Genomic DNA, 11,328 nt, shown 5'->3' with positions numbered 1-11,328 from the left:
GGCGGGGGAGACTTGAAACCGCTCCGGTGCTCCGATTGGCTCTCTTGGAGAAAGGGGCGTGGCCCCTCCTTACTATGCGGTGAGAGGACCTAACAACATTCCAGGCGCCACGGCCACGCCCCCGGGCCACTCCCCCATCGCCAGACTGCGGCCTCCCAGTCTCCTCGGCCACACCCCCTTCCCAACTATTTAAAAGGCCATTCCAAAGCTCACGTTTCTGTCCTCAGTGCTGGGGTGTTGTTGTCTCGGTGGCTGCACTCGGGGAAGGCGGAATGGTTCCGCCCTTCAGGGGTGACCAGGACAAGCCGCTGAGCCTACCGGACTCCGGCAGGGGATGGGGCGGATCGGAAGTTACCTTACCCCTTGCTTAGCCCTCGAAACAAGGACCTACCAAGTCACATAAAAGTACAACCGTCGAGGCCGGGCGCGGTGGCTCACGCCTGTAATCCCAGCATTTTGGAAGGCCGAGGTGGGTGGATCACGAGGTCAGGAGTTCAAGACCAGTCTGGTCAAGATGGTGAAACCCCGTCTCTACTAAAAATACTTAAAAAAAAAAAAAAAAGCCGGGCGTGGTGGCGATCACCTGTAATCCCAGCTACTTGGGAGGCTGAGGCAGAGAATTGCTTGAACCCGGGAGGCGGAGATTGCAGTTAGCCGAGATCGTGCCAGTGCACTCCAGCCTGGACGACAGAGCGAGCCTCCGTCTCAAAAAAAAAAAAAAAGTACAACCTTCGAATCTCGAAAGGGGTGTGTGCGTGTGGGCGGACCTAGGACTCCAGAGTACAAGAGCTGCAACTGACCTCGGGACTATGTCACCCCCAACACTGAAAATGAGTCCTGAGGTGCTGGGCTTCCCTCACAGCCAACGACTTACTCCAATTTAGGCAGCCCTGACTCCTCCCCTCCACCCTACTTTCCTCATCCTACCCCTCTCTCTGACCCCACCGTCCCAGCTTCCTTTAGATGGATGGAGGTCTCTCAGGGAGGAGCTTCAGCTTTGTGGACTCAGACTGCCCTCCCCACTTGCTCTTTAGGCCTCAGGGCATGCTCCGCTGGCTGTGGCTCCTGGAGTCTCTGCTCAAGGTTGTAGGTGCTTTTGCTCCCCAGAGGCAGTAGCTCCAGAAAGGTTGGTTTCAGGTCAAAATCAGGTCTTTTCCAGTGATCTACATCTGTCCACAGGTGACATGGGCTGCCTTGGGACAATGGTAGGTGTTCAAGTCAAGGCCAGCAAGAGTGGTGTAGAGTGAGATTGCACTGGGTGACTTCTGAGCTAAATCCAACCCTAATATTCTGTGATTCAATGGCACTTACCCTGCCAAGGAAGGGGCTTCCTTCCTGCTGCGGTTCCCACTGCCCAACATGCATCAGGTCTTACTGGTGGTTAGAGGACAACTAGGTCACAGCTAAACTTGCCAGGTACTATCAGGCACCTGCTCCCTATGATCCCTTCCTCATGAGGACAGGTAAGGTCATGATCTGCATATGCCTGTGTGCCATACAGTGATCATGTGTGCCTGTTTCTTTCTGCTGTTCCTACGCACGTATACAAAACCTTTTTATATAACACCATTTTAATGGAAATGCTGTTTTTCCAAAATGAAAGTGGCTGTTACAGATCTGAATGATGCTTATGTAACTTTAAACACTGAATTTGGGTAGATCTTAATTCATTAACAGAAAGGGAAACGGAGGAGTTCTGACATACCCACCTCCCATCATTAAAACAATAGGATCTTTAAGGTAAATCTTCAACAGTCAGGTTGCTAGGGGGGCCTTTTAGACCCTGCCTCTGCCGTCTTTTAAGGTACAATAGTTACAGTGGGAGGAATGCAGGCAGGAGCTGAGGACTGAGGATTGAGGGGGGCCTGCTACCCATAGCACTGTAGGGCAGGACACTTCATTATGCTTCCATTTCCTCATCCATAGAGACAATACCTCCCCTTTTGTAATTTACAAAGTGCTTTCACATACATTATCTATCTCATTTGATCTCTCACTTCTTTGAGGTTGATAGAGCAGATACTATGCCCATTTGTATAGATGCCTGTTTTGTAAATGAGGAATCAGGGTCTGGGAAGGTTAATTGACTCACCTGAGACCTCACGGCTTGTTAAGGAGACAGGATGTCTTTGGACTTTAAGACTAGAACCCTTGACATTTTAACATAGTTCCCTTCTTATCCACAGGATGGAGGAGACACTAGAACCTATCGCGCTCTTTTCCTGCTGAGAGCTCCAACTGCATCACCTCTCCTGGAAGCCCTCCCAGATGCCTGCCCTCATATCAGGATTTCATAGCCTCGTACATACTCTCTCAGACCACTTGGCATCATATCTTGAAACTGTGTGCTTAATTGGCTTCCCAACCAGAAGGTGGATTGAGACTAGGGGATGTCTTTACTGGGTTTCTTGTGCCTCGCAGAGTGCCTAGCACAGAACAGATGACCTGTACATGTTGAGATGAAGTCTCACTCTGTTGCCTAGGCTGGAGTGAAGTGGTGTGATCTTGGCTCACTGCAACCTCTGCCCCCTGGCTTCAAGCGATTCTCCTGCCTCAGCCTCTTGAGTAGCTAGGATTATAGGCACCCACCACCACGCCCAGCTAATTTTTGTATTTTTAGTAGAGATGGGGTTTCACCATGTTGGCCAGGCTGGTCTCAAACTCCTGACCTCAGGTGATCCACCTGCCTTGGCCTCCCAAAGTGCTAGGATTACTGGTGTGAGCCATCATGCCTGGCCTTGACTTTATGTCTTAACCAGTGTTCTTTTGTCCAGGGATTCGTTCAGTGACCTACAGCAAGAAATACATTTTATGTTGTGGGATAAATGATACAAAAATTTCATGGACAATACTTACCCTGGCTATGTGTGCACACTCATATTTTCTATTGCACGTATTGTATTCTATTTGATGGTTTTAAGGCGCCAGCCATGACCTTCTAAATCGAATTCACAAACCACCACTGGATTGTGACCCAGTGTTAAAACAATGCTACTTTCACTCCTGGATACAGTGGATGCCTTCATGTGTAGGGCTCTGGCTGTCCCTGAAAAATGCAGAGGAGATGGTCCTCAAGCTTTTCTTGCTCTGAGGTCAAATAAAAGTTTGTGTATAACAGATAGAACTCCTTCCAAGGCCAGAGGCACAGGGATGCAAATAGAACCCAGCAAGGAGAGGTAAATGAGGGAGGAGGGACAGTTCCCAAGAGGCCTGGTGAGGACCCCATGTTTCCAGAGACTACAAAAGCAGTGGAGGCTCTATAGGAGCCTGGAACCCCAAACACAGGCGGGGCTTGCTCTCTTGATGCCACAGGTTTCTCACTGCTCTGCCCACAGATGACTAAGAAAAGGTCTGCATTCTGGAAAGCTCTAGGGTCATGGTGGGCCTCTTTCCTGTAAAGTGGTGAGGGTGGTGGGAGGCAAGTGGACCTTCTAACTTCTACCTAAAACAGCCTTAAAAATAACATCCTGCCTACAGGGCCTGGGCCAGTTGCTGGTTGTGTAACTTTAGGTGGTTCAAGGGAGACAGCTGAAGCCAGGTCTAACAACTCTCCCAGGAGAATGTCCACTGACTCTCACTTGGTTCCTCACCTGCTCTATCCCCTTTCCTCTGTCCTCTCTGACTGCATGGTTGGAAAGAGGCAATTTGGAAACAACGGCGGTGTCCCCATTACCCCCAAATGCTGGAACGGGGGACTAGGTGGGGCAAACATGGAGTGGCTGTCCTTGTCTGTCTCCTGCTGTGGCTACTGAAGTCGGACTGGGTGTCCTGAGCCAAGGCCGGCAAAAGGGGAACAGCTGGAAGAGCTTCCTCCATGGGAGATACCTAATTGCCCTTTTCCCCACAGAAAATAAGTACAAGGTTGGGCTACTGACCTTTCATGATTATCTCTGATGTCACTGAGATGTTACTTTTTTTCTTAAAACCGTAAAAAAAAAAAAAAAAAAAAAGAAAGGAACACATTTATTTTCTTGGTTTTTCTGATTGTCCCTGCAGTCTCAGTTCTGCTTTGTATTGTTCATGGGTAGGTGGATGTCAGTGCCAAGATTCCAGAGCTTGGTGCCCTCCTGTCACAAGGCTTGTGTGGTATGGTCCTGTCCTGGCTTCCCAGGGCAGAGTCTCAGGGCTGAGGTGGGGTGGGGTGAGGGAGAGAGACCCAGCGACTAATTACTGAACTGCTGTGGGGGTGCCAGATGCTGAAGGCTGGAGAGGGAGGGAGGAGCTAGTGGTAGCGGGGATAGCTCCTCTGTGCAACAGCCTGGGAAACCTCACTGCCTGCAAGGTGCAGGCATGCTCATCACTCCAACACCACCACTTAGTTACTTAACCTCTTGACTCAGTTTCCCCTTAAGATGGAGACAACAATAGTACCTACTTTGTAAGTTATTGTGAGGATTAAATGAGATGATATATGAAGTGTTTATGCCTGAAACTGAGTGCTTAATAGATACTATGCTCATCATCATCATTCTCCTTTCCTCCAAAGCTGTTCCTTCTGCATCCATCATCTGCCCAGTTCCCCAGGCCAGAAACCTGAGGTCATCCAATTCTCTTCCACCTAACTCATGCCTACCCCTAATCAGTCCTGAAAACCAATGGCTCCTCCACTCCCAAAGATTTGTCAGGCCTTTTCCTTCTTTCCATTCGAATGCATGGCTGGCTGCTGTCTCAGGGGAGGTTGGCAACAGGCTTCTCATCAACCTTTTTCATTCTCTACATCCCAAATTCAAATCCATTCCCAGCACTCCTAGAAAATGCAAATCTGACTCTGTCTTGTCCTGATCCTGTCTGTATGGAATGATTCAGCAGTTCCCTGAGACTTCCAGAAGGAAGCTCAGATGCCTAGCTGGGCACCTATGGTCCCCAAGATCTGGCTCCTGTCAGCCTGCCCACCCCATCTCCAGCACTTTCCCCCACAGCCCCCTGTGCTCCTGTCAGGAGGAACTAAGTGTCTGGGATCTTGTTACTCATCTCCTATGCCTCCCTACCTTTGCACAGGCAGTTTTCTCTGCCTGGATGCCCTTTCCCCCTCCTTTGTGTGCTAAACCTCATCCTTGAAGATACAATTCAAGTGCCACCTCTTCCTCAAATCCTCCCAGGTCCCCGTCTGACTTAGAAGCTTCTCGGAGCTCCTATATTTTCATTCTGGTTTACTTGCCTGTTCCCCCACTGCAGTGTAAGCTCCTTCAGGGCAGGCGCTATCTCTTTTTCTGCACACCCCTAATGCCTCTCACAGAGCCTGGCACACAGTGCTCTGTTGGAAACCAGTCCCAGCGGGCACCTTCCTTTCTGGGCACTGCTGAGCTCCCTGGGGCACTGAGCCAGCGAGGCTGGGAGGCGGGATGCCAGCCTCCTAGGCACTTTCTCCACAAGCCAGTCAGTGATGGAGTTTCAACTCCGGGCAGAGCCTGCCAGCACCCTGCCCATCACCCCAGGCAGCAGCCAGCCGCCCAGGAGTCAGATCTACACCTGTCTTCTGAAACAAGACCGAGGCCAACTGAGGCTTGGAGAAACCCACAGACACACCTTTCCTTAGCATTCAGAAACCGCCTGGGGCGGATGAATCCGGAGCGGCGTAGCTCCCCGACCTTCCCAGTCCCACAGTCAGTGTTGGGGGAGTGCGCCGTAAGGACAAAAATAATTACTGGGGGCCAGAGCTGGCGAGGTTTCCCAGGATTCCTGCCTCCCCTCTACCCACATCGAGAGCACCCCTCTAGTCTCCCCCCAACCCTCCGGTCCTGGGCGGCCACGTGACCTGCGCCCCAAGCAGCCACTGAAAGCCTGGCTCTAGCCCTTCTCCTAAACTGGGAAGCGAGGAGACCCGATCGAGTTTCTCGGCCGGTATTTACATGTTCCCTATTTACAGACCAAACCTCCCTCTTCCCACGCTCCTCCCTACTCCGGCGGTGGGCAAAGGAAAGAAGGGGCCTCTCCTGCGCCCCACCCCCACCTCTCCAATCCTCCAAGCCCGGGTGCTCTCCGCCCTTCCCTCCCTCCCTTCCCCGCCGCCTGCTGGCCCCTCTGGGGGCACAGCTTAGGTCGCTGTATTCTAAAGCCCGGGTGGCTCTTTGAGGTCAAGTGGTGTGGTGGGGGTGGGGAGGGGACCGCCCTGACCCGGGCGGGCGTACTTGAGGTCTTTCAGTTATCAACAGATTGGGGGCCCTTCTCCCGAGACCTCCCAGGGGCCAGCTTCGTTCTGGCCTCAAGAACTCAGTGGGGAATTGCGCAAGGCAGGTTTTCACTCTCCAGCGTCTGCCGTGCTAAGCGGTCCTCCAGTCCTCTCTGTACCCCCAGCCCAGGCTGCATAGCTATCCTACTCGGAGATACTGGCCGGGAGTCTCCGGGGCAGGTGAACTTAAAGCACTAGAATCTCAACTCTTGGCCTGCAAAATGGATGGGAAAGTGAGAAGATTGGGACGGGCCAGCCACTTAGTTTAGGCCAAGATCTATCCTTGTCAGGCAGGCCAAAGTCCAGAGCTACCTGGGTACCCCGTGTCAAGCTTGGGTCCTAGACCTCTGAGAGCTGTACTTTGGGCCTAGGGAAAGGGAAACTGAGAGAGGATTGATTTCCATCAGAGCTGGGTAGACAGATATCCCCTAAGCAGCTCATTCCAGTATAGTACAAACTCAGATAGCTAGCAAAGCCCTGGGAAAGCCAGCCGCCATAGCTGAGGCAGGAGGATTGCTGGAACCCAAGAATTCGAGGCTGCAGTGAGTTATGATCGGGCAACTGCACTCCAGCCCATGGGACAGAGCAAGACTCATCTCTAAAAAAAATAAGCCCTGTACTGGAGCTGACCCTGGTCACATGAAGGGGCCTTGGCTTCTTTATGGGGTTTAGGCAGGAGTAAATGAATTGGACGTGGAGCACTGGCGACAGCCAACTTGTTTGAGAGGGTGTGACCTTGTAGGAAAGAGGGAGAGTAGATGGTAGAACCGAGATGGCAGAGAGAGGCAGACTTTAAATATTGAGGGGAGCCTGCATTTTTTGTGACTCATTAATTCGCTCAAATCCTTTTTGAGCTTTTACTAAAAGTGAGTCATGCATTCATCTATTTGCATAATTACTGACTCCTTAACAGTGCACCAGGCCCCCTTCTGAGGCTACAGTGAACAAGACAGAGTTTCTGGCCTCATGGAGCTTATAGTCTAACAGTGAGGGGCGGTTACAGTACAATGTGCTAAAGGCTTCAGCAGGGAAAGCAGAGGAGGAGGGGACGGAGAGGAGGAGAGGGAAGGAGCAGAAAGGGAGGAAGGAAGAAGAAGGGGAGGAGTGCGAGGAGCGAGGGGGGAGGGCTAAGTGGGGATAGCTCAGATAAGTGGAGAGAGCAACAGCTGTGGAGGAAATGTTATCTGAAGTATAAACTAGAGTTCAGCATTTGGATGGGAGCAGAGGAGGGAAGACTAGTCTTCCAGTAAGGGGCACAGTGAGTACCTGTAAAGCCTTAAAAGCATGTTATAGACATTTACTTTTAATTAATTAATTAATTAATTAATTTTTGAGACAGGATCTTGCTCCATTGCCCAGGCTGGAGTGCAGTGGTGTGATCACAGCTCTCTGCTGCCTCAACCTCCTGGGCTCAATCAATTCTCCTACCTCACTCTCCTAAGTAGCTGGGACCACAGGTGAGCACCAACACACCTGGCTAATTTTAAAATGTTTTTGTAGAGACAGGATTTCTCTGCGTTGTCCAGGCTGATCTCGAACTCCTGAGCTCAAGCAATCCTCCCACCTTGGCCTCCCAAAGTGCTGGGATTACAGGTGTGAGCCACTGTGCCTGACCTCTAGAAACTTATAGTTCAGTACAGCCACTCAGTTGATGGCTGCCACAAGAACAGGAGGAGATGGAGAAATTGCCCTAGTGAGTGGAAGAGGGTTAAGCTGATGGATAATACCTGTCCAGACGGGGCGAGCGTGGAGAAATCCCTGCTCCTTTGGGTCCACACAGTCCTGCAGGTGTGCTGTAGTGGAGATTGTGGCACCAGAGTTATAGTTGCTTTAGAAAATCATTACTTATTTTAGCAAGATAATATATACACCTAGCTGAAAAATCAAATCATGCTAAAAGGCTTGTAACACAAACAGAAGTCCCCCTGGCTTTTCTCCCAGCGCTTATCCTAGTCCCCAGGGTCAACTGCTTTCAATTCTCAGCTGTTTTTTTCCTGGTACTTCCTTCCTTATTTCTGCTTTTCTTATTTTTATTTTTTTTGAGACAGCCTTGCTTTGTCACCCAGGCTGGAGTGCAGTGGCACAATCTTGGCTCACTGCAACCTCTGCCTCCCAGGTTCAAGTAATTCTCCCTACCTCAGCCTCCCAAGCAGCTGGGATTACAGGCACACACCACCATGCCCGGCTAATTTTTGTAATTTTAGTAGAAACGGGGTTTCACCATGTTGGCCAGGCTGGTCTCGAACTCAAGACCTCTGGTGATCCACCCGCCTCAGCCTTCAAATGTGCTGGGATTACAGGCATAAACCACCATGCTTGGCCCCTTGTTTCTAAATAGTATATGCACTGCCATTCTGGATTCATCTAATTTGTTGACTTCTTGTCTTGGTAGTGGAGGATTTTGATTCTCTACTTGCTTCTTCCCCTCCCCCACTCACATTATGTTTATATCATAATCTATAGTTAAATCTATATTCAGTGGTTTCATTACTGAATTTGTAAACATCGTTTATTCTCAAGGCAAGTATTCTGGTTACATTTCCTTTTCTAAATAACTTTGTCATATACTCTGTTTATATTTCCTTTCTGGTACAACCTTTTTGTTTTTTTCTGGAGTTAATTGCCTCATTTTTAATTTGCTTGGTTTTTTCTTTGAATCTCTGGCTCTGTCTTCCCACACCCTTCAACAGTTCTGTAAAACGCCCTCTCAGTACAATTTTGCATATGGCCAAACCTGTCATATAATCTTACTGGTTCTCTTTTTCCCTTGGAGATTTTTGTCCTGGGGTGCTCCATCCTTGCACATTCCTCTGGACGTATTGCCCTCTGGGCCATGGTATACCTGTCATCCTGGGTTTCTCATCACCTTTGCCCTTTTCCTCTTTCCTGGACTCTGTGTTTTCTTCTTTCTTGGTTTACTCCCTTGTTTTGATGAAGCACATCCTCCAGTAGCTTCCTGAGAAAGAGTGCCTGGGAGGTAACATTTTAGACTTTTGCATTACTTAAAATGGCTTTGTTCCATCCTCACACTTGATTGATAGTTTTGGCTGGGTATGGAATTCTAAGTTGAAAATCATTTTCCTTCATAATTTTGAAGACATTTTTCCTTTATTTTTCAGCTTCTCATTTTGCGGTTCAGAAGTTCTTACCATTTTGATTTCTGAGACTTTGAATTCACCTCTGCCCTTTCCCCCAATCCCCAGTTTTAGGATTGTTTTCTTTTATCTCGGCTGTTTTGAAATGTCACGGTATATTGCTGTGGGTCGCTTTTTATTTATTCATTTTTCTGTGTACTTGTCAGGTTCTTTAAATCTAATACAGTGGTTCTTAAAGTATAGTCCCCAATCCAGCAGCATCAGTATCACCTGTGGGAACATGTCAGCAATGCAAACTTGGGGCCCCACCTCACACCTACTGAATCAGTAACTCTGGTGATAGGGCCCAGCGGTCTGTGCTTTAACAAGCCTACCAGGTATTCTGATGCATGCTAAAGCTTAAGAACCTCTGTCCCAAAACAATTTATGTACTTTAGTTCTGGGAATTGCTTTATAATTTCTTTGAAATTTCTTCCTCCATTTTCCCTGTTCTTTCCTTCTGTATTTCTAATTACTTGGATGCTAGGCTCCTTGGATTGATCCTCTAATTTTTTAATTATTTCTCTCTTATTAACCAAATCTTTGTTCTATTTTCTGGTAGGTATTCGCTATGTTATATCCTAATCTATTTGCTAAGTATATTGTTATTACTCTTTTTCTTTTTTCTTTATATAATTTTCAAGAGTGCTTTCATGTTCTCTATTTTTTCTTTCTTTTAAGATAAATTTTTTTTTTTTTTAAAGAGAAAGGGTCTCACTGCATTGCCCAGGCTAGAGTGCAGTGGCTATTCACAAGTATGATCACACTGTTGGTCAGCATGGGAGGTTTTTTTTTCTTTTCTCCTGAGACAGTCTTGCTCTGTTGCCCAGGCTGGAGTGCAGTGGCGTGATCTCGGCTCACTGCAATCCTGGGTTCAAGCAATTCTCCTGCTGAGGCAGGAGACTACAGGTGTGTGCCACCACGCCTGGCTAATTTTTGTATTTTTAGTAGAGATGAGGTTTCACTGTGTTGCCCAGGCTGGTCTCGAACTCCTGACCTCAAGCGATTTGCCCGCCTTGGCCTCCCAAAGTGCTGGGATTATAGGCATGAGCCACCGCACCCAGCCAGCATGGGAGTTTTGACCTGCTCTATTTTTGACCTGAACCGGTTCCGTCTTCCCTCTTAGGCAAGCTGGTGATTCCCTGATCTTAGCATAGCACATTACAGCCCAGAACTGGGCTCAAGTGATGTTTTCACATCAGCCTCTGAAGTTGCTGTACCACTATGCCCAGCATTTCTTTTTCTTTTCTTCAGCCTCCTGAGTAGCTGGGATTACAGGTGCCTGCCACTGTGCCCAGCTAATTTTTCTATTTTTAGTAGAGACAGTGTTTCACCATGTTGGCCAGGCTGGTCTTGAGCTGCCTGCCCCCATGATTCATTTATCTCCCACTGGGTCCTTCCCACAACACATGGGAATTATGGGAGCTACAACTGAAGATGAGATTTGGGTGGGGACACAGCCAGACCGTATCACCGACTTTCCCTCAGTCTTTGATCCCACTCCTTTTCCTGCATCTCCCCAACCCCTAAGTCCAGAATCTTTCTGCTTCAACTAGAATCCATCTTCCTGTCTCCTGCAGGAATCAGGAGGGGACACATTAAGCTATCTGATTGTGCTGGGGATGGCTGGGGTTCCTGACAGTCTAATTGCTCTTTAAAGAGATCTTCAAGCAATCTCTGGAGTTTTAGACCTTGCCTCAGTTTCAGACCCCTGCCCATCCTTCTGACTTACTTGCTACTTCCAATTCTCGAGCTTTCCTGGGTTTCCGAGGGAAGAATCAGCTTGCTTCTCGTGGGTCTGTGCCTCCAAATGTTTTCGGTCTGCCCTTCTTGGACTCTGTGGGGTCGTTTGCCATTCTTCTATCCATTTTCTGTTTCCATGTGATGGGGGGCCATGATTCTAAATCCTTGTTTTGTTGAAGATGGACTTTGAGTTCCTGTTTCTTGTTTTCCTTATCATCTTGGGGGTGATTTTTGAGAGGAAAAGGGGGCTTTACTCTACTATCTTGTGACCTGAAGGCAGAG

At 48.8% G+C, this 11,328-nt stretch overlaps 1 protein-coding gene across 1 annotated transcript in view; it reads right to left on the bottom strand.

The window, feature by feature from the left end:
• The window catches only part of CTDSP2 (CTD (carboxy-terminal domain, RNA polymerase II, polypeptide A) small phosphatase 2), a 44,491-nt gene that overhangs the window by 27,078 nt on the left and 6,085 nt on the right, over positions 1-11,328 (bottom strand). The gene's annotated exons all lie outside the window — the stretch shown is intronic.

Source organism: Colobus angolensis, unplaced genomic scaffold (genome assembly GCF_000951035.1).
Source record: "Colobus angolensis palliatus isolate OR3802 unplaced genomic scaffold, Cang.pa_1.0 Scaffold67, whole genome shotgun sequence".
NCBI lineage: Eukaryota > Metazoa > Chordata > Mammalia > Primates > Cercopithecidae > Colobus > Colobus angolensis.
Note: the sequence above shows the minus strand (reverse complement) of the source record. Positions and strands in the feature narration are given on the sequence as shown.